The following is a 23,330-nucleotide window of genomic DNA, read 5'->3' on the forward strand; positions in this document are numbered from 1 at the left end:
TACAAAGTGTTCCAGAAATCTTTTGATGAGACCATGGGTAGACTAAAATAACGTTTATCCTGGTAATTGTGGCCCTGAAATTGGTATCTTCCCCTTGAATGGAAGCACTCAAATTATCATTCTTTGCCACTAACATGCCATTAGCACTAATAAATTATAGTACTAGAGAGCTGATGTTTTCATGAGTATTGTGGTGTGTCATGTAATTTAAATTCAATGAAGCTAACACAGTCAAAAAATGAATAAATTTTATCCATGATCAAACAAGACTGCAGTATAATTTATTAAGGAGTAATTGACAAAAGAAAAGCTCTCTTGGTCACTTAAAGAATAACTTCTTTATGAAAGGAGAGCTATAGCCAGGGAGGCAATTTCCATAGAGTAATTGTGCAAAAGCAACAACTATGCCACAATAGAGTACCTTCTTTTCAGGAAAAGTGATCCTCACAGCAAGATTTCTACATTTGTCCTCAGAATTTCAGCCAGATAGTCTTGATTCACAGCAAGGATGTACATAATTGCAAAAGGACTTCATTTTCTCAACAACTAAAAATCACTCTCACTGACGGGATCCTTCTTTTCTGTAAGTGGAGGCTAAAATTTGAACAGTAGCTGCTGACTCAAGCAAACCTCTATTGGTTGTTTGGGGGTTTGCCAGTGAATTATATTAAGCAGCAAAGAATGGGTGACTTTTGTTGGTTTTGTTCTTTTCCATCTTATTGGTTCCTTTCTTCATTGGGATCAGAGGTATCTTGTTTTTTTTTGTTTTTTTTTTGTTTTGTTTTGTTTTGTTTTTCTTCACAGACGTATTTGTTATCTATGTACTGAAGTTAAGTGTCCCAAGGTTGTGGTCTACACACTATGTATCTATGCATGAAGAAATTAATAAGGAATAGGCTTGGTGAGGGTCAGGTCTGTTGCAATGCAGACTTTCATGGAGATAATGGGTCTTTTCTATTTTTCCTCATTCTTTAGCACTCCATTTCTAGGCTTTTATCATCTAGACAAAGATCTATTTGAATAATCATTTAAAAAAAAACAGTGTATAAGAGCATCTCATTTCTCACAAGAACATTGATCAGAACTCTTACTGGGTTTCAGTAGTTCTGAGAACACATCTCCACCTCCCTTATCCCATACCCTGGAACTCCAACTACACACCATTTACTTCCCAACTACTCCAAGAAGTGGTTGTCATATGCCCTATCTCATCATTTCTGTGACATTTTGTCTAGTTACAACCTAATTACAAGTCCTTTTTCCTTCAGGATTCAGCTTGGCTCCACTTCTTAGACTGTCTATCAACCTCACAATGTTTTCTGCCCAATAGAAGACTAGCCTTGTGAGAGGAATTATCTGCAGTTGCCATTATAAATGCCCTAATAACAGTCCACGTTTCTTTTTTTTACTATACACTCATGAGAGTAAAAACTAGTTAGCTGCTGCCTTGAACTATGTATTCATTACTAAGGTCATAGTCTTTTATTTTCTTGCCACCTAATGACTGAACAGCAGTAAAATATCCCTTACAGAAAAATCATAGAGACTACAGAATTCAGTGGCACTGATATAATGTCACAAGTGAAAAATCCCACACCTGACCTAAATTAAAATTTTGTAAAGTATAGGCACATTAAAGTAGCCCAGAAAAGTAGCTCTAGCCTATGAATAAAAGTTGAGCACAAATCAGAAATTAATTTGTGTTTAGAACAAGTCCTGTGTGCAAGCTATGTCACAGATAATCTTGATATGAAAACATGATATCCCCAAATCAGCAAGCTTTAAATATGCAGTGCTACTGATGTGAAACAGAACATGGAAAGGGTTAACTGTGCACACACACAGCATCTACATGAGAAATAAGATATGACTGAACAGTAACAATACAACATGAACAGTGATATGTCACATGTCCTTCCAAAACCCTTGTTTTGCAAGATGGTTTCCAACCCAGATTCATAAAATTAAATAATCCCAAATCCATGCCATTTGTCCAATCCTTGTATTGGATCAGATCAATTCTTACTGCCTACCTGCTAAAACTAATCTGAAAAGTAATCTGCAGCAGTCAAGCCCTTTAACTCATAAGGAGCAAAGCTATCATAATATATCCTCTTGTGTTGATTTTCCAAGTCTGTAGTTTCACTCATTATCTACCCTAGTGACTCCAGAGCAAAGCTCCGGGGTCCATTAAAGAACAAAGCAGAGGACATTCTCAGTACAGCATTGTGATTGAATCCCCCAAATCACAAGCCAAAATAAAGCTGCTATGTCAACAATTAATCATCTCAGGTATTTTTCTATAGTAATGGAAAATTAAAATACCAACCAACATCCACATCTTGATACACTATTACTTTCTAGAGAAGAGCATGGAGAAGAGTGAAGATTAGCTGTGCATACTCAGGTCGAAGTGGGGGTGTACTTAGGAGTCCATCATAATAGCCAGACTACTGGAAAACCCTAGCTACAACCAGACCTAGGCAGTGGCAATTGGTCAGCAATCTGCAGTCCAATCCAACTCTGTAATCACTAGCCCACTGAGATGGTCCCGATAACATTCCTAGCATCAGAGTAAAGAATTCACAGTATTAAAATCAATTTGGCTTCCTGTTGTTCATCAAGGGTCTGTTTCTTCAGTCCCGCAGAGATGAGGCAAAAGAACCGGAGCTCTCTTTGAAGTTAACAAAAGCTTAAGGTCAGATCATCTCTATGGGATACAAAGCAAACCAAGACAGAAGGAGCAGCTAAATAGTATTTGAAGTGCTTGATTGGAGAAGCACTTCTGTAGTACACAGTGTCCATTCATTATTCGATAGAGCTTTGTTCTGCCCACTGTGTTTGAAGCACTGTATGATTATAAAACATAATATGTTCTTTTTCCCATTGATTTGAATAGCATTCTTCTTTGAGAATTGTTATTCTATTTGTTCAAACCAAACTGAAATCCATTTTAAGCCAGGCATCCATTTTACCCACGATTCTCATTTTACCTGATGGCTCCTAATAATTCTAAACTATCCTAGCAGTTTGGAAAGACTAAATTTCAAGATAACAATATTGCCTTTTCATTTTTTCTCACGTTCAAAAGTTACACTTTCTACTCCTTATTTTTAACTCTTCTTTTACCTGTATTGCTTCATAGTCTTTCTCTTAATGTCCTTGTCTCTTTCTGTGTGTGGTTTTGTGTGTGTTCAAGTGCATGTATGTGTGTATGGGGCAATGTGGTTGGAGATGAGACACAGGAATTTGGGCATTTGAGCACCCTAGGCCAACACTCTCTTTCTGAGCTGCATCCCCAGTCCACGTTTCTCATTTTCATATATGACTCTCTATCCCCTAACCAGGTACCCATGCTACATATTATCTGCATCATCCTCAAACACCACTTTCAGAGATTCTCCACACCATCTCTGACCCTCACATTTCTTGCTTATCATCCCTACATGTTATCCATATCATCCTGATTTCCCTGTGCACCTTGCTAACAAAATTATATATATATATATATATATATATATATATGTATGTATATATATAATGTATATTATATATATGTACACATATATTTACAAGAGATACAATTTAGATACATATTTTCAAAGTATTGTTATATTTATATAATGTGTAGATTATGATATAATATATAACTACTTTTATCTAATTTCCTCTCTTTTTCTCCAACTTCCTCCTTTCTTTTTCCACCTACTTTATTCCAGATGGGAACTTATGGTCCAAGTCAGGCATTCACTCATTGTGTTTATCCTTTCCCAAAAACTCTGATGGTTTCAGTAGATTATCCTGGACTCATGTGGGCAACCACAGTCCCTCTTTGAGAATTTCCAAAGCCTCTTTTCCTCTGTGGTCATGAAATTACACAATCATGAGTCAGAAATTCCCGGTGACTATAACTCTAGATCACTGGAACATGAAAACTAAGCTGTTACAGACACAAAGAGAAACAAAGAAGCAGAAGACCAACAGAGAGAGAGAGAGAGAGAGAGAGAGAGAGAGAGAGAGAGAATTGTGAAAGGCAACCTTTATCTTCTATCAGCTCCTCTAAAGCTAGAATCAGCCACAGTTTGCACAATGTTCATATATGAAATAAGACCCATTTTATTATTAAGTAAAATAACCTAGCTTTTGTCAGTTATAACCAAAGTCTTAAATTTATAAAACATATGAATAGAAATATAAACTTAATCAAAATGCCAAGACAGGAAGAAATATCAATAAGCATATACTAATTAATAACTAATTACATCATGGGATGAGGGAGCAGATATTTTTGAGGAGGCAAAAACTATTGCCAACAGTCCTTTCTAATGAATGTGGTACACGAATCACAAATCTTATTAAGAAGGAGCCTGACATTCTCTCACATCAATTAAAATATAAATGGATTGGGAGTTGGGATGGATGTTCCAAGGGTTCTTTGGTGAGGAATTGTATAACAGTGTCACATTCCTCCAAATTTTGACTTCTAAACATAAACAAAATGACGCAGATGTAGTCTGACACATCTACAGTATAGATGCTCAGACATGCAAAATCCTGGAAGGTATAGAATATGGCATCACCCTTACATATATAAGCATCATCCAGACAGTGTCCAGAGCAAAGAGTTAATAATAAATGAAGTGCAGAAGGAAAACCAGTCTTTGTTTGGCTCCCTCAGCCTTTATCTTCTTTGAAAAAAGTGTTTAATTGGCACCTTGATGCTTGCAATTCAAATTAAATATCCAAAGACACAGAATTGACCTTTCAGAATTTTATGGTGCTAACATTTGGCTTTATATTAGTCAAAGATGGATGTTTACATCTTTGTGTGAATTGCTTGCAAAGTATAAAACATTATCTGTTTTGCATCTACCAGTTATCCCTCAACATGATCCCTTCCTTCTTTCTAATGTGCTTTTGGTGGTAGTTTCTCAGATAGTGGTTTTGCTGTTAAGTATTACACATTAATCTCCATTTGTCTTCCTAGTCAACATTTTTACCCATTAGTCAAAGGGCAAGAAATGTTTAACCAGCTGCTCCTTCTGTGCTAGTGGGGCACTAGAAACTCCCAGAGTTAAATATTGTATACTCTGCTGCTCCAAGCTTAGCTTTAGGACCATGGTGACTATTCATGTAAGAAACACAATCCTGTATAGACCTTCACTGATTCATCATTTCTTTCTAAAAAACTGGCAGGTCAGCTCCCTTCCTAAACCTTGCTGGATTTGAGGTGTTGAAGAAGGATGTATGGAATAGAAGACAAAGTATGTGTTTTAAAATGACACAAGACATAGAAATATATTTACAGCCACAAGGAAGGGAAAGAAGAGGAATGGAGGAAGAAAAAGCAAATATAAAAGGAAATGGTTAAACTCTACAAATTATTATCAATGTAGTAAACATCTTTAAATAATCTAAAGTATCCTACAATATGGAGGTATTGAATACCTGGGTACTAAATGGATATTCATTTATGAATAAAATATGATATGATATGATAAAATATGATAATAAAATATGGGATGTAACCATGCCATGGAGGCATAAACTCTCTTGCATGCTCACTAATGAATGACTTGAAAGTTGTATTCACCAATGTGTGCTTATCTCTGCAAGTAAAAACCGTGTTCCATCTTTGGATGAAAGTGAATCAAAGTCACCGGTTATGTTGCCTAATTCAGTTTTGGTTTGCCCTTACACATAGAGTTGCCAAGATATTGATTATTTTCACTTAGACAGAGTGAGTTTGAGCTAGGGAGATGATTCAGAGGATAAAGTGCTTACCATATAAGCATGAGGACTTCACATCAGAGCCTCAGCACCCATGTAAATACCAGATGCAAGGGTACATATTGAAAATCCCAGATAGGGAAAGACAGATATAAGGAGCATGCCTGGCCTTTTGTTGTACAGCCAGTCTAACTTAATTGGTTGCAGAGAGATCCTATCTAATATATATATATATTAGATTTATATATATATATATATATGAGAGAGAGAGAGACCAAAGAAGAAAAATATCATCTGACAACATCTACACGTACCCACACATATTCATATCTAGGAAAATGTGTAGAGGAATATAACACACACACACACACTCCACACATGTTCATGTACCCAAATAAGAAGTAAGAAAAGAAACTAAAAATAACACTTGACACAAGCTAGAGTCATCTAAGAAGAAGGAAAGTCTATTGAGAGCATCCCTTCATCAGACTGGCCTATGGGCGAATATGTGAATGTATTCACTTGATTAATGACTGCTATAGGAGGCTACAGGCAATTATAGTTGGTGCCATTCTTGGAGCAGTGGTCCTGAGTAGTCTAAATAATTGAACAAACAAACAAACAAACAAATGGTAAACTGAGGAGCATCCCAGTATGTAGCACCTCCCTCAGCCTGTGCTTCTATTTCTGCCCCCAGATTCCTACATTGAGATCCTGCCAATTTCCCTTAATTAAAAAACTGTAATGTAAGGTAAAGGCTACCCTCCTGCTTGGTGTTTGGTGTTTAACACAGGCAGTAGAAAGAAAACCAGTGCAAAACCCAACTAAAATTAAACATAAAGGGAGGGAAAAGAAATTTGCATGCATACTAACAATATACATTTTGCACCTTAATTTTTTTAAAATACAGAATATCCATTACTTACATAGAATTTTCACTTTTTCCAGATATTATAAGGAACTTAGAGATTTCTAATATTATAGAAAATGAGCATACATTATATGTAGGTGCTATGCCGTTTTATGTGTTTTGTATTATGAGAGATTCCTGAAACAAATCTTACACGGATAGTGAAAGAATGACTATATTTTTACACATTATTTAGTATAGTATACCTTCCAAAATAGTAAAAATAGTGAATACAAAAAAGAGAAGAAAATGAAGAAATTTTATTGTAACTAATTTCTAGAATTGTAGTCACAATGTAATTAGAGTAGTTTTTAAATATCATATAATTAAACACACCTATCCTTCATATATCTGTTGGGAATTTGTGCCAAGACCTTTCAGGGCATTTCTTATGTAAATTTACATAATACATTCATATAACCTTTGTATTTTCTGTCTTGATAATATATGCAATAACCTTTGTATTTCTTCTCTTTATTTTGAGGTCTCTGTATAGTACTTATAATCTACAACATAAGGAAAGTGCTACACAGATACTCATCATCCTCTATATTCTATTACATCTAAGAAATAACAATGTAAAATGTTTTGCATGGGAGGGGTTCCACTGCTATGAAAAATACCTTAGAAACCATCTTAAAGGAGGATGGAATTATTTTTGGCTTAGAGAATCAGCAGTATGAACCCACTATAGCCAAAAGGATGCAAAGGAGTAGAGAAACTCATAGCAGCAGAGGCAGAGAGATATCTTCCTTTTCACATTTGTTTTTACAGTCCTGCACATTCCTTTGTGGAACAGCAATACCTGCTTACTCCTCAGAAAGTGTTGCATACCTCCCCCTTCCTCCCCCAACAAGGTCTCCTAGGCAGTTTCAATCAAATCAATGAAGATCCACTGTCCCAAATCAATCACTTTCTTTACAGACCACAATTTCATATACAACGTATATCCATTAATATCTTCAAGTCCTAGTGTCTCAGAATCCTCATGTGGATTCTCTGATGGGAAAGAAAAAGTAAAGGTAACAGGGATTGGACAGAATCTCAACAAACTAGCATTTACACTGCCGGTTCTTTGATTTTTTTTCTGTTTTCTTTTTATATTTTTATTAGGTATTTTCCTCAATTACATTTCCAATGCTATCCTAAAAGTCCCCCATACCCTCCCCCCCCACTCCCCTATCCACACCCACTTCCACGTTTTGGCCCTGGCATTCCCCTGTACTGGGGCATATAAAGTTTGCATGTCCAATGGGCCTCTCTTTCCAGTGATGGCCGACTAGGCCATCTTTTGATACATATGCAGCTAGAGTCAAGAGCCCCAGGGTACTGGTTAGTTCATAATGTTGTTCCACCTATAGGGTTGCAGATCCCTTTAGCTCCTTGGGTACTTTCTCTAGCTCCTCCATTGGGGGCCCTGTGATCCATCCAATAGCTGACTGTGAGCATCCAGAACGAAGACCAAAGTGTGGACACTTTGCCCCTTCTTAGAATTGGGAACAAAACACCCATGGAAGGAGTTACAGAGACAAAGTTTGGAGCTGAGACAAAAGGATGGACCATCTAGAGACTGCCATATCCAGGGATCCATCCCATAACCAGCCTCCAAACAATGACACCATTGCATTCACTAGCAAGAGTTTGCTGAAAGGACCCTGATTTTTATGTTCATATGCTGAAGTATTTTTGTTTCTTTTTTTGTTTTGGGAAAAACAGGAAAGATTCAGTCTTAAGTTCAGGCTATTCATCTTCTAGCTAAGTAAGTTTTCTTTATTAGTTTGCAACAGCATCTTGAAAATTTAATACACACATAAAACCCATCATTATTCTGTAAAACAATATTTATTGCATTTACTAATCATAAATACCAATATATCTATGCATATATCCAAACAACCAATCAATAGACATTTATTAGATTTATTGCAAACCCATGAGTTAGGTTGATTAAAAAATTATTGACAATAATCACTGAAACTTAATTTGGGTAAAACATCAATTTTCTCTCCCAATAGCATTTATCTCCAATTGTGTGGTAAAACAAATTTACCAATTATTTGTTACATGTTAATTTCCACTGCTACCTTATAATTACTATTTCAGATAAAAATAAAATATTAGAAAAGAATTATTTATTTTTAAAGAGATTTAATGAATGCCTGTAACAACTGGCTCTCAGTTTTCACAAATAAAATAGCATCAAGCAAATATATGGTAAAGCCAAGCAGAACTTCTAGATTAAAGAAAAAAATAGATAACCCAGACTGCCCCTCAGTGCCTACGAAGATCAAGACTCATTCATGTAACAGTCCCTCTGTGGCGGTGACAACACAGGTGCCCACAGTCCTGACTTAAGTATCTTTAATGGAAACAATGTATCTGTCACTTGGATAGTTTTACAGGGTTTGAAACATAGAGTCAGCATTTCTGGAGTGCCAATTTGTAGCACTTTTATGCTTTCCAGAGCATGTGCACAGGCAGAAAAGGCAATAAAGCCTAAGACAGAAATAATAACCCTTTTCTAACTCTTGGATAAGTGCAGGATAAATCATTTTTGAGTTATTCCCTTTCTTGCTCAGCACTGGTACTAAAACGACCATTTGAATTCAAGGAAGAACTTAAGTCCTGTCTCAGGACATTTCCAAACATTCAAAGGTCACATTTATACAATGAACTGCAAAAGACAGTTTTCCAGCTGTGATTCTCTGGACTAGCCAAGTCAGCAGGATGTTAAACAATTCCTCCTGCAGTAAAATATGTCAGAAGATGCCAGACTGGCCCAAGCCTCATTATATCTATTGACAATCATTTGAAAAGTTACAGACAAAACACTTCTCTATAGGACAGTTCAAGTATATATTAGCTAGTATTTATTTTAAAAACAGAGAGAGACATAGAGATGGAGAGAGAGAGAGAGAGAGAGAGAGAGAGAGAGAGAGAGAGAGGGAGAGAGAAAATGTGGCCTGTATAGTGCTTTAATTGTAGCTCAACACTATGTTTTTAACAAAAATAGTAATACTCATAAGTTCTATTACTTATATTTTTGTAGTAAACTAATATTATTTCATTTGGAAGTTTAAGCCAATAGTTCCCAAAATATTGTCATGATGAAATTAAGTGTATAGTTACAGTGACAAATGTTATTTATGCTAAATGTTTGATCTCCTCTGAGAAAGAAAGGATAAAGTTAAAACTAAAGTAAACACAAGGAATACTGAGAATTTGCTTATGTGGTTTGTTTTGTAGTTGACTGCAAGAATGAAAAGACATAAACAAATTATATTTATAATAATAAGGGAAGTACATATATCCAATATTTGTAACAGTATCTTGTATGTATGTTATGTATTTCTTTTAATTTATTAATTACAAAATTAAAAGTTTTGTTAAGCAAATTCTTCCTCATGCCCTTGAATTAAAATAATTGCTAATTTATTATTTACATTTAAATACAAAGACCCATGAACACATATGCACATATATACCATGAACACACACTTATGCACACACACATTTATATATACATACCTCCACAGACATACACAGATGCATACACATGCACACACACACACACACACACTTGCTTTGTAACAATAAGATCTACATTAATCTGTTAAGCCATAGAGGATCATTAATGATGTCAGTTATAGTATTGAGAAGGATTAAAGGCATCATCAGAATATTTTACATGTGATTTCAACTATATTTACTTTTATGGCATTTGATGTTTAAAAGTACCAGATGAGAGAGAAGTTCACTCCCGTTCTTGGGAAAGCTCTAAATCCCATGTTTACTTCAGGAACAGAATGAGTGGTAAGAAGTGAGAAAGATGAAGACATGACTCTTTCTGTAATTATACTAGTCAGGCATGACTAATTAGATTTTGTCACTCAATTAAACAAATAAGACCAAGACATGAAAAGAAATGAAAAACCAAGGTCATCCAATGGCTTCCTGAGTGACACCAGGAATATGTTTCCTCTTTCCTAACCTGAAAAGCACAGAGAGCTGGTCCTCATTGTTAACAGGTTTCCTAAACAAAATGTTTGCAGTCATTTCCAGATACACTCAGAGTCATAACTGTATACTGTATAATAAACATTCCCAGGAGACGAAGAAAGTTATGATGTCTTCTCATTCCAGTTCTTGGACTGTGAGCGATTGCCCTTGAAAAGACTCTTTGGTTTTTCTAATTGTTATGCTTTCTCTTTGCAGAGGGTATACAAAGAAAGGCCTTGTGCTCTGGAGAACCCAGGAAATTAAATACACAGCTCACCTCTGTATGTGTAGTTGCTCTTCCTGGAATTCCAGGAATGATGGGCTTTTACAATATGGTGATCCTTTGCTATCTGATGAGACAGGCTCTGCCCTTATCTCCCAGAATTTATGTTTTTATTTATCCACAACCCTCTCATACTTAATCATGAGCATTTCTTTTAGACGATAAACTCATTCTTAGGGGTGATGTCCCCTGTGCTTTACAACAGCCTAGGTGACTTCTATGTTATCTTAGGGTCTGGACAATCTTAACACTCACTGGTGTTATGTTTAGCTCAGTCAAGCTTCATAGACCCTAAATATTGGGCACTATCTCAGAGTCAAAGGTACTCATTCTCGTGAAGGAAGACAGATGTATTTTTCAAGATTATCAGTGTGAATTGGTCTTAAATTATTATACACTTGGGATGGAGCTAATTGTTATCTGGATACTTTTTTCCCCTCTAAAAATTGTGCTGTACTTAAATATGGCTTGCAGAGGGTATCTGGGCCAGACTTGAAAACTTGGTCCCCCACTGATTGTAATAAAACTGGGCTGAGACAACTGAGATTGGTTTTTAGATGCCTGCTGTAAAGCCTACAGTGGAATTACCACATCTCTTGGTGACTGCACTATTTAAAATATTTGAAGTTGAGCAGTGTTATGTTAGAATGCTACCTACTGCTCTTGAGAGCAAGATCCAGTTACGCCTTGTGCTTCAGACAGGCTGTGTATGGATGTATCATTTTCCTGAAAAAAAATCTGTTTTTTAAAAAAATTGTGTCCTTAAAGAAAAACCCATAAAAAACAATTAGTGTATGTGTTTATCACATGATAACACCAACACCTGAGGTCAGTAGGAAGCAGCCTCTATGTTTCCCCCAGGATCAACCTCCTGTGTCCCTAAATTCAGTGTTTACTGCTAATGTTAGGGAGCATTGCTACTGTGAATAATGAACTATGACTAAAAGTATGTGCTTTGTTTGTAATCAGTATTTCATATTTCCTCTTATTAGTGAATTAGTTTCAGAATAAAATCTCTTATCAAGAGAGGCCGAAGAATGAGGATTTGAAAAGTAATTCCAAAATGAAAAATGTCAAGTTTTTCTGTCCCTAAAATAAATGAAACTACATCTAACTTGTGATTATTACTACTGCTGCTGCTGTTGCTGCTGCCATCGCCACAACTGCTGCTATCAGTACTGGAAATAGAACCCATGGCCTTGTAGATGAGAGAGGGGCTTTACCTCACCTAGTTCTATTCGAAACCTCATTAGTGTGTACCTCTAGTCCCTAGAGTATTATTTAAGCATTTGCTTCACCTGTCTGTCTTAAATTGACAAGTCTGTTTAAAGAGAAAAGGATAAAGGAATGGAAGCAAGTAAAGAAGGATAGAACACCATGGCTTTTCATGGGAGTTCTAGGGACCCAATTCCTATGCATTTCTTAGAACGCACATGCCATTTGGTGAATTTTCCAATGCTTCTTTTCTAATTCTATAGAAAAGAATGGACTAGAGAAATAGGTAGAAAAATTAATTTAAGAAGTCAAGATTTGATTTTTTTAAAAGAGACAATATTTGTTTAAGAAAGCTGAATTAAATAGATTCCAGTTTAACATATTTCTTGGTTTCACAACTCAGTTTGTTCCCGATTCTCTGTAACAGAGAGCTGCTTCTTTATGTAAAGACGTGTGTCTTAGGGTTTTATGGCTGCGATGGAACAGCATGACCAAAATGCAATTTGGCAAGGAAAAGATTTATTTGGCTTAGACTTCCAGATCACAATCAATCACTGAAAGAAATCAGGACAGGAATTCAGACAGGGCTGAAACATGAGGGAGGAGCTGACACAGAGGCCATGGAGGGATGCTGCTTACTGGCTTCCTTCCCTGGCTTGTTCAGCCTGACTTCTTATAGAACCCAGGACTACCATCCCAGGGATGGCACCATCCAAGCTGGCCTGGTGGTCACAGAGATAGTGCCTGCGTGTTCCATGTTTTTAATTTGCTGTGTCTGAAATAGTAGGCACTGACTCCTGAAACCATGGTCAGTCTCTGTTCTGTAGTCACAGTGGGCTGGTCCTCTCTCTTGATCACTAATTGAGAAAATGCCCTAATAGCTGAATCTTATGGAGGCATTTCCTCACCTGGAGTTCCCTTCTTTGTGATGACTCTAGCTTGTGTCAAGTTAACACACAAAACCATCCAGTAAAATATGTAAAGATGGGTGCTCTGGTTCTATTGGTGTATATCCTTTACTGTGAATGTGTGTGGACAGAACATCAGTATGTGCTGAGATCTAGGAGAGAACATGACTTTATGGCATTTTTTCTAGAATGATGCTTTGGGAAAGAGATTGAGGCACCTCTATAAAAGTGTGAAAACTTTCTTTTTTTTAAATTTTTTTTATTTTTTTATTTTTTTAATATTTTTATTACATATTTTCCTCAATTACATTTCCAATACTATCCCAAAAGTCCCCCATAGCGCCCCCCACTTCCCTACCCACCCATTCCCATTCTTTTGGCCCTGGCATTCCCCTATATTGGGGCATATAAAGTTTGCAAGTCCAATGGGCCTCTCTTTCCATTGATGGCCGACTAGGCCATCTTTCGATACATATGCAGCTAGAGACAAGAGCTCTGGGGTTCTGGTTAGTACATCATGTTGTTCCAACAATAGGGTTGCAGATCCCTTTAGTTCCTTGGGTACTTTCTCTAGCTTCTCCATTGGGAGCCCTGTGATACATCCAATAGCTGACTGTGAACATCCACTCCTGTGTTTGCTAGGCCCCGGCATCGTCTCACAAGAGACAGCTATATTTGGGTCCTTTCAGCAAAATCTTGCTAGTGTATGCAATGGTGTCAGCGTTTAGAAGCTGATTATGGGACGGATCCCTGGATACAGCAGTCTCTAAATGGTCCATCCTTTCATCACAGCTACGAACTTTGTCTCTGTAACTCCTTCCCTGGGTGTTTTGTTCCCAATTCTAAGAAGGTGCACAGTGTCCACACTTTGGTCTTCATTCTTCTTGAGTTTCATGCGTTTATCAAATTGTATCTTATATCTTGGGTATCCTAAGTTTTGGGCTAATATCCACTTATCAATGAATACATATTGTGTGAGTTCTTTTGTGATTGTGTTACTTCACTCAAGATGATGCCCTCCAGGTCCATCCATTTGGCTAGGAATTTCATAAATTCATTCTTTTTAATAGCTGAGTAGTACTCCATTGTGTAAATGTACCATAATTTCTGTATCCATTCCTCTGTTGAGGGACATCTGGGTTCTTTCCAGCTTCTGGCTATTATAAATAGGGCTGCTATGAACATAGTGGAGCATGTGTCCTTTTTACCGGTTGGGACATCTTCTGGATATATGCCCAGGAGAGGTATTGCTGGATCCTCCGGTAGTACTATGTCCAATTTTCTGAGGAACCGCCAGACTGATTTCCAGAGTGGTTGTACAAGCTTGCAATCCCACCAACAATGGAGGAGTGTTCCTCTCTCTCCACATCCCCGCCAGCATCTGCTGTCACCTGAATTTTTGATCTTAGCCATTCTGACTGGTGTGAGGTGGAATCTCAGGGTTGTTTTGATTTGCATTTCCCTGATGATTAAGGATGTTGAACATTTTTTCAGGTGCTTCTCTGCCATTCGGTATTCCTCAGGTGAGAATTCTTTGTTCAGTTCTGAGCCCCATTTTTTAATGGGGTTATTTGACTTTCTGGAGTCCACCTTCTTGAGTTCTTTATATATATTGGATATTAGTCCCTTATCTGATTTAGGATAGGTGAAGATCCTTTCCCAATCTGTTGGTGGTTTTTTTGTCTTATTGATGGTGTCTTTAGCCTTGCAGAAGCTTTGTAGTTTCATGAGGTCCCACTTGTCAATTCTCGATCTTACAGCACAAGCCATTACTGTTCTATTCAGGAATTTTTCCCCTGTGCCCATATCTTCAAGGCTTTTCCCCACTTTCTCCTCTATAAGTTTCAGTGTCTCTGGTTTTATGTGAAGTTCCTTGATCCACTTAGACTTGACCTTAGTACAAGGAGATAGGAATGGATCGATTCGCATTCTTCTACATGTTAACAACCAGTTGTGCCAGCACCATTTGTTGAAAATGCTGTCTTTCTTCCACTGGATGTTTTTAGCTCCCTTGTCGAAGATCAAGTGACCATAGGTGTGTGGGTTCATTTCTGGGTCTTCAATTCTATTCCATTGGTCTATTTGTCTGTCACTATACCAGTACCATGCAGTTTTTATCACAATTGCTCTGTAGTAGAGCTTTAGGTCCGGCATGGTGATTCCACCAGAGGTTCTTTTATCCTTGAGGAGAGTTTTTGCTATCCTAGGTTTTTTGTTATTCCAGATGAATTTGCAGATTGCACTTTCTAATTCGTTGAAGAATTGATTTGGAATTTTGATGGGGATTGCATTGAATCTGTAGATTGCTTTTGGCAAGATAGCCATTTTTACAATGTTGATCCTGCCAATCCATGAGCATGGGAGATCTTTCCATCTTCTGAGATCTTCTATAATTTCTTTCTTCAGAGACTTGAAGTTTTTATTATACAGATCTTTCACTTCCTTAGTTAGAGTCACGCCAAGATATTTTATATTATTTGTGACTATTGAGAAGGGTGTTGTTTCCCTAATTTCTTTCTCAGCCTGTTTATTCTTTGTGTAGAGAAAGGCCATTGATTTGTTTGAGTTAATTTTATATCCAGCTACTTCACCGAAGCTGTTTATCAGGCTTAGGAGTTCTCTGGTGGAATTTTTAGGGTCACTTATATATACTATCATATCATCTGCAAAAAGTGATATTTTGACTTCATCTTTTCCAATTTGTATCCCTTTGATCTCCTTTTGTTGTCGAATTGCTCTGGCTAGGACTTCAAGTACAATGTTGAATAGGTATGGAGAAAGTGGACAGCCTTGTCTAGTCCCTGATTTTAGAGGGATTGCTTCAAGCTTCTCACCATTTACTTTGATGTTGGCTACTGGTTTGCTGTAGATTGCTTTTATCATGTTTAGGTATGGGCCTTGAATTCCTGATCTTTCCAAGACTTTTATCATGAATGGGTGTTGGATCTTGTCAAATGCTTTTTCCGCATCTAACGAGATGACCATGTGGTTTTTGTCTTTGAGTTTGTTTATATACTGGATTACGTTGATGGATTTCCGTATATTGAACCATCCCTGCATCCCTGGGATGAAACCTACTTGGTCAGGATGGATGATTGTTTTGATGTGTTCTTGGATTCGGTTAGCAAGAACTTTATTGAGGATTTTTGCATCAATATTCATAAGGAATATTGGTCTGAAGTTTTCTATCTTTGTTGGGTCTTTTTGTGGTTTAGGTATCAGAGTAATTGTGGCTTCATAGAATGAGTTGGGTAGAGTACCTTCTGTTTCTATTTTGTGGAATAGTTTGTGAAGAACTGGGATTAGATCTTCTTTGAAGGTCTGATAGAACTCTGCACTAAACCCATCTGGTCCTGGGCTTTTTTTAGTTGGGAGACTATTAATGACTGCTTCTATTTCTTTGGGGGATATAGGGCTGTTTAGATCATTAACCTAACTCAAAACATCCAAGAAATACAGGACACAATGAGAAGACCAAACCTACGGATAATAGGAGTGGATGAGAATGAAGATTTTCAACTCAAAGGACCAGCAAACATCTTCAACAAAATTATAGAAGAAAACTTCCCAAATCTAAAGAAAGAGATGCCCATGAACATACAAGAAGCCTACAGAACTCCAAATAGACTGGACCAGAAAAGAAATACCTCCCGACACATAATAATCAGAGCAACAAATGCTCTAAATAAAGATAGAATACTAAAAGCAGTAAGAGAAAAAGGCCAAGTAACATATAAAGGCAAGCCTATCAGAATTACACCAGATTTTTCACCAGAGACTATGAAAGCCAGAAGATCCTGGACGGATGTTATACAGACACTAAAAGAACACAAATTCCAGCCCAGGCTACTATACCCAGCCAAACTCTCAATTAACATAGATGGAGAAACCAAAGTATTCCACGACAAAACCAAATTCACACATTATCTCTCCACGAATCCAGCCCTTCAAAGGATAATAACAGAAAAAAACCAATACAAGGACAGGAACCACGCCCTAGAAACAACAAGAAGGTAATCCCTCAACAAACCTAAAAGAAGACAGCCACAAGAACAAAATGCCAACTTTAACATCAAAAATAACAGGAAACAACAATTACTTTTCCTTAATATCTCTTAATATCAATGGACTCAACTCCCCGATAAAAAGACATAGACTAACAAACTGGCTACACAAACATGACCCAACATTTTGCTGCTTACAGGAAACTCATCTCAGAGAAAAGGATAGACACTACCTCAGAATGAAAGGCTGGAAAACAATTTTCCAAGCAAATGGCATGAAGAAACAAGCTGGAGTAGCCATTCTAATATCTGATAAGATTGACTTCCAACCCAAAGTCATTAAAAAAGACAGGGAGGGACACTTCATACTCATCAAAGGTAAAATCCTCCAAGAGGAACTATCAATCCTGAATATCTATGCTCCAAATACAAAGGCAGCCACATTCATTAAAGAAACTTTAGTAAATCTCAAAGCACACATTGCACCTCATACAATAATAGTGGGAGACTTCAACACACCACTTTCACCAATGGACAGATCATGGAAACAGAAACTAAACAGGGACACAGTGAAACTAAGAGAAATTATGAATCAAATGGATCTGGCAGATATCTACAGAACATTCTATCCTAAAACAAAAGGATATACCTTCTTCTCAGCACCTCATGGTACCTTCTCCAAAATTGACCACATAATTGGTCACAAAGCAGGCCTTAACAGATATAAAAATATTGAAATTGTCCCATGCATCCTATCAGATCACCATGGACTAAGGCTGATCTTCAATAACAAAATAAATAATAGAAAGCCAACCTTCACGTGGAAACTGAACAACACTCTTCTCAATGATACCTTGGTCAAGGAAGGAATAAAGAAAGAAATTAAGGACTTTTTAGAGTTCAATGAAAATGAAGCCACAACATACCCAAACTTATGGGACGCAATGAAAGCATTTCTAAGAGGAAAACTCATAGCTCTGAGTGCCTCCAAAAGGAAACTAGAGAGAGCACACATTAGCAGCTTGACAACACACCTAAAAGCACTAGAACAAAAGGAAGCAAATTCACCCAAGAGGAGTAGATGGCAGGAAATCATCAAACTCAGGGGTGAAATCAACCAAGTGGAAACCAGAAAAACTATTCAAAGAATCAACCAATCAAGGAGCTGGTTCTTTGAGAAAATCAACAAGATAGATAAACCCTTAGCCAGACTCACTAGAGGGCACAGGGAAAGCATCCTAATTAACAAAATCAGAAATGAAAAAGGAGACATAACAACAGATCCTGAAGACATCCAAAACACCATCAGATCCTTCTACCAAAGGCTATACTCAACAAAACTGGAGAACCTGGATGAAATGGAGAAGTTCCTAGACAGATACCAGGTACCAAAGTGTGAAAACTTTCTATGTAGATTATAAATGCTGATCTTCAGTTTGAGGTACTCAATTATTTTGTAACTAGATTTTAAAAGGAAGTACTTCGTTTAGTGAGTGCATCCTACTTTCTAATATGTATTTCAGGTTCTCTTTAAAACAGGTCTTCTCAACCTTCCTAACGCTATGACCTTTCAATACAGTCTTCCTATTGTTGTGAGACCCCCAAAATGAAAATTATTTTCTTTGCTACTCTGTAACTGTAATTTTGCTACTGTTATGAGTCATAATGTAAATATCTAGGTTTTCTTTCTTTTAAAAATTATCTTTTTTTTTACCATTCAGTCGTTATCTCCTCCAACAGTTCCTCATCCCATTCCTCCCTCCCCCTCCCCCTGTCTCCAAGAGGATGTCCCCACCCATCAGCCCCTGCCACCAGACCTCCCCACTCCCTGGGATCTCAAGTCTCTCAAGGGTTAGGTGCCCCTTCTCCCACTGCAGACTCAGTGTCTGAGAAATCTCAGAAGTCCGGGTTAGTTGAGATTGCTGGTCTTCCTATGGGGTCTCCCTCCTCCTCAACTTCTTTCAGCCTTTCCCTAATTCAACCACAGGAGTTGCCAATATCAGTCCATTGGTTAGGTGTAAGTTTCTGCCTCTGTCTAGGCCAGCTGCTTGCTCTTACCCGGAATTATTCCTGTTTAAAAGAACTGCAAGGACAAAAATGGAAAAGAGACTGGGGAAAAGGAGGCCCAATGACTGGCTGAACTTGGGATCCATGTTAATGGGAGGCTCTAAGGCCTGGCACTATTATTGAGGCTATGGAATGTTTACAGACAGGAGCCTAGCATATCTGGGTTTTTGATGGTCTTAGTCAGCCACTGTGAAAGATTCATTTAACCCCCTAAGAGGGTCACAACAACTAATAAGCTGAGAAACGCTGCTTTAAAGAAAAAGCTTATACTGTTTCTGGTAGTGTATAGATGCAGTGTTGAACTTATATTCTTCAACAATCTATGTTTTATGTAGATCCTCATTTAAATAACTCTTAAAGCATGACACAAATAATAAAGGCCAATCAAAGGATACCTTATGAGTACTACTTAAGATTTGTATCTTTATTTTCTATTACAGGATATCAGTTATGCATTTGAGACTCTACTTTCTATACTTCTCATCATTGTATAAAATCTTTACAAATTTCAGGTGCCAAATACCCAAAGAATTTGCGAGCATGCATGCACAATTTGCATACACACATGCAATTTACAATGTTGCCATAAGGTAATTAGCAATTGGTTACAGTTTGCTGCTAATGAGGTCAAGGTTACAGATTTACTGTTCCACTGAGTCTGTCTTTTGGCTTAGATCCATTGCTTCTGTTTGTCCCTGGACCCCTGGGCTGCTGTTTCACAAATGCTATTCGTTACAGGAATGGCCTATAGGAGGAGACATGTATTTTGTTGCCAAACTTTAGCCTAGTAGTCAAGGCTCAGCATTTTTCTGACAAGTGTCAGATGTGGAATGTACTCTATCTTTACATTGGTATCCCCATTTTATAGATGAGTAAATAGTGGTAGCTTATAAATTATTTACATAGTCACACAGCTGCAAAGAAATTTATTTTCCATCAAGAACACAATAAGACTTGTGAATATTGACTTCAAATTAGTATAAAAGAATATTTTTTAAAAAATTAGAAACTATTCTCGACTCTAGCCTCCTTTTATCCCTTTGATCACCTTTGAAATTCAGTATGCTCTATTTCAAATGCAGTCTAAAAATATACACTAGCTCCTCTCTGGTGATCCTACTTCGAAATACCAAGGATATTTTCAGAGAAAAGTATGGCTTCTCCATATTTCAATAAACACTGCAGTCATTCAGATATGACTCTACCTTAAGAATGAACTATGTTGTTTTTTAAAATCCATCTTCACCTCAAAATGGTTGGCTTGCAACTCCAGTTTTGATTTGTTCTATCATATACCATAAAATGTGAAGCTATATGATCAAGCAATTACTCAAGTTAACATTTCAATCATGCTTCCAAACAGCTTCCTACTTCCAAAAGATAAAACTACTTTTAAGGCAGCCATACACATGGCACTTCTATTTACACGAGAACTATTTCCAGCATAAAAATCTATAATGCTTTATTTGATTAATCCAAGAAGGCCAAAGCAGATTCTGAGGTGTTGTGTACTTACTGCTCGTAACTAATTCCAGTGGGATTAGAAATGAGCAGAGTACCCACAGGATGTTAGTTTTCCAATTCCACAGCACATAATCATCTAAACTACAATCCAATTCACTCAGCCTAGATGTTTTGAAAGAGTATCTCAGTCCTATTTAAATTTATGGAAAAATTGAAGGGTCCTGAGTAATGCCCCTAGACAAACTAAGACTGGAAAAAGAAAATAAAGATAAGCATTGCTGCTCTGGTTTCTTTACAAAACACCAGACAAGAGTTGTCCTGCGAATAGTTTCCTCTAGCTGCTGCCATTTCCCCAAATGACATTACATGCTATGAAAACTGTAATCATATTTACCCTGTCCTGTGAACACCTCCTGGTCCTTGCCAGAGAATATTCTTTGAGTCATGCATATTTCATATTTGCTTTTCAATGCTTTCTCAGCTTTTGCCACTGGCCCAGGGACCTACATGTGGTTAAGACGACACAGTCATTGAAAAGGTTAGATAGACTTCTTAATGAACAAGTATTGGCCACACAATACTGTAGTGTGTTTTCACAAGCTTCAGTACATAGAAGGTTGATATGCTGTGAGACCCTCTATGCACACCTAAAATGAATTGTTTGCATTTCATAATAAATAAGTCAATATGAGTGAATAATTCATTCCCATCTCTGCTTCCATATCATTATTCAGCTCTCAGGTTAATGTCATCACTGAAAGCCCTGTCTTGTCTAATAACAAGGCACCTTCCTACCTTTCCCTTTCAACTCCACTTAATAATGAACAATACAGTGAACATTTGTGTTGAGTTACTTGTTCCCTTTCTTTCCAGATTCACCCAGATGCCATGGGCTTTGCCAATCTTTTCCCACAAAGTAGAAAGCAGTGCATACAAGATGAACACTGATGTCTGTGGAGTGATCAGAGAAGTCAATAAGCAACAACATAAATGTCTGAAAACTATAGTCACTCATGTAATAAGCTGTCCCATCCTTAATCATTGTGATGTGTGAATCTCAGTCACCCATATTATGGGCACAAAGGAGAGAATGGCCATTATTCCATGGCTGACCCCAGACAGGAGTTGTTTAGAACAACTCTAAAAAAGGAAATGTAACCTACAGGAAAATAAACTCAAGAAATCAAATGATATGATGGGTAATATTTATTGAACCCTTCCCCCAAAATGTAATAGAAAAATTGGGAAACAAACACATAGACACATTCAGGACTAACTAGTAAAATGCCAGATACCAAATCTATTGAAGCAATGGAATTACTAACTTCAAATAGATTAAATACTATGACAAACAGAAACTGGAAGGTAAATTAAAAATAAAACATGACCTGGCATCATGTCATCTAGAAATGAAAATTTTGATGCAAACATATTTGTGAGGTTAGAATAAGTCTCTCTTGGAAAAGTAAAACACCCTTCTAACATTCAGCAAAGTAGATTTTAATAGAAACCGGTGTTAATGTGAGTGACAACAGTGGCCATTTTATAACAAGAAAATTCCAACTCCTGAGGACCATGTAGCCATTATAAACATGCATGCATGTAACAAGGGGTCTCTAAAATACATACCGGAAAAAAAAGCAAAGCACACAGAGAGATAAGTAAGTCATTAAAATAATGAGAAATTTATCATTCTCACTTTGATAATGAATAAGAGAAACAGGTAGATGATAGAAAAGTTCACACAAGAAACATATCCAGAGATGTTGTGGTCTTAGTTAGAAAGCTTCATGCTACTATATCAAAGTTACATGGCTCAACATTGATGAGAGAGAGAGAGAGAGAGAGAGAGAGAGAGAGAGAGAGAGAGAGAGAGAGAGAGAGAGAGAGAGAGGAGAGAGAGGAGAGAGAGAGAGAGAGAGAGAGAGAGAATTGGAAATTGGAAAATTGATTGATTGTGGATCCCGTATTATTCAACATTTTATAAGGTAGCTCAGCACGCTGAAGGTGAAGGAGAAGTTTCAATTAAACCTTGTCACTTAGCAATTTTTTTTTTTAATTTGGAGGCTTGCCTCTCTTCTGTGAAAGCTTTTAACTGATTGACAGTGGCCTGTCCATATTCTAGAGTATAATCTAAGCACAACAATAATAATAATCTCACATTAAAAAAAGCAATATAGTTCTCACCTACTATCTGAACACTGCAGGACAGCTAAACAGACATATAGACAGTCTACCATCTCTGGTCCTTTTACTAAACTGAATAAAGGATGTGGCTGCAACTCCATATGGGTAACAGCACTAGTATGACATTTTCTACTAGAGGGGAATTTTTTGCTTTATCATGTTTAAGAATTCACAATGGTGCTGTAGGTGATAGTTAACCATTAGTATAAATGCTAAAGAAAGAGCACAGTGGAGAAGGGAAGTGGAGAACTGTAGAAAGTGGAGAAGTGTAGGAAGCAGAGAAGTGTAGGAAGTGGAGAAGTGTAGGAAGTGGAGAAGTGTAGCCAATTATAAGACCCAAAGACCCGGATAAAAATCTTCCAACTATGTTCTTGGATACATGTGAACTTCCAGCCTTCTCAGCTATTTGTAAAGGAAAGAGGGATAATTTGGAAACACTACACAATTACCAGGAAAACTAAGAAATCTAACACAGGTGCAGGATTTCTTAATCCGAACAACTGGAAATTCCACACTGGATAATTATTGCACAATAATGTTTAATGTGAAAATGTCTTGTGTGT

The 23,330-nt window shown here is 37.1% G+C and overlaps 1 protein-coding gene across 10 annotated transcripts in view; it reads right to left on the reverse strand.

The window, feature by feature from the left end:
• The window catches only part of Chl1 (cell adhesion molecule L1 like), a 204,733-nt gene that overhangs the window by 96,367 nt on the left and 85,036 nt on the right, over positions 1-23,330 (reverse strand). For 3 of the 10 annotated variants that reach the window (XM_085840206.1, XM_085840209.1, XM_085840205.1), the window contains exon 1: positions 20,975-20,994. The exons of the other annotated variants lie outside the window; for them this stretch is intronic. The gene's annotated coding sequence lies outside the window, so the exon portion shown is untranslated. Of the gene's footprint in view, positions 1-20,974; positions 20,995-23,330 lie in introns of those variants that run through there. 10 annotated transcript variants of the gene reach the window in all.

This window comes from Mus caroli, unplaced genomic scaffold, assembly GCF_978045245.1.
Source record: "Mus caroli unplaced genomic scaffold, Mus_caroli_1 scaffold_7, whole genome shotgun sequence".
In the NCBI taxonomy this organism is placed as follows: Eukaryota; Metazoa; Chordata; class Mammalia; order Rodentia; family Muridae; genus Mus; species Mus caroli.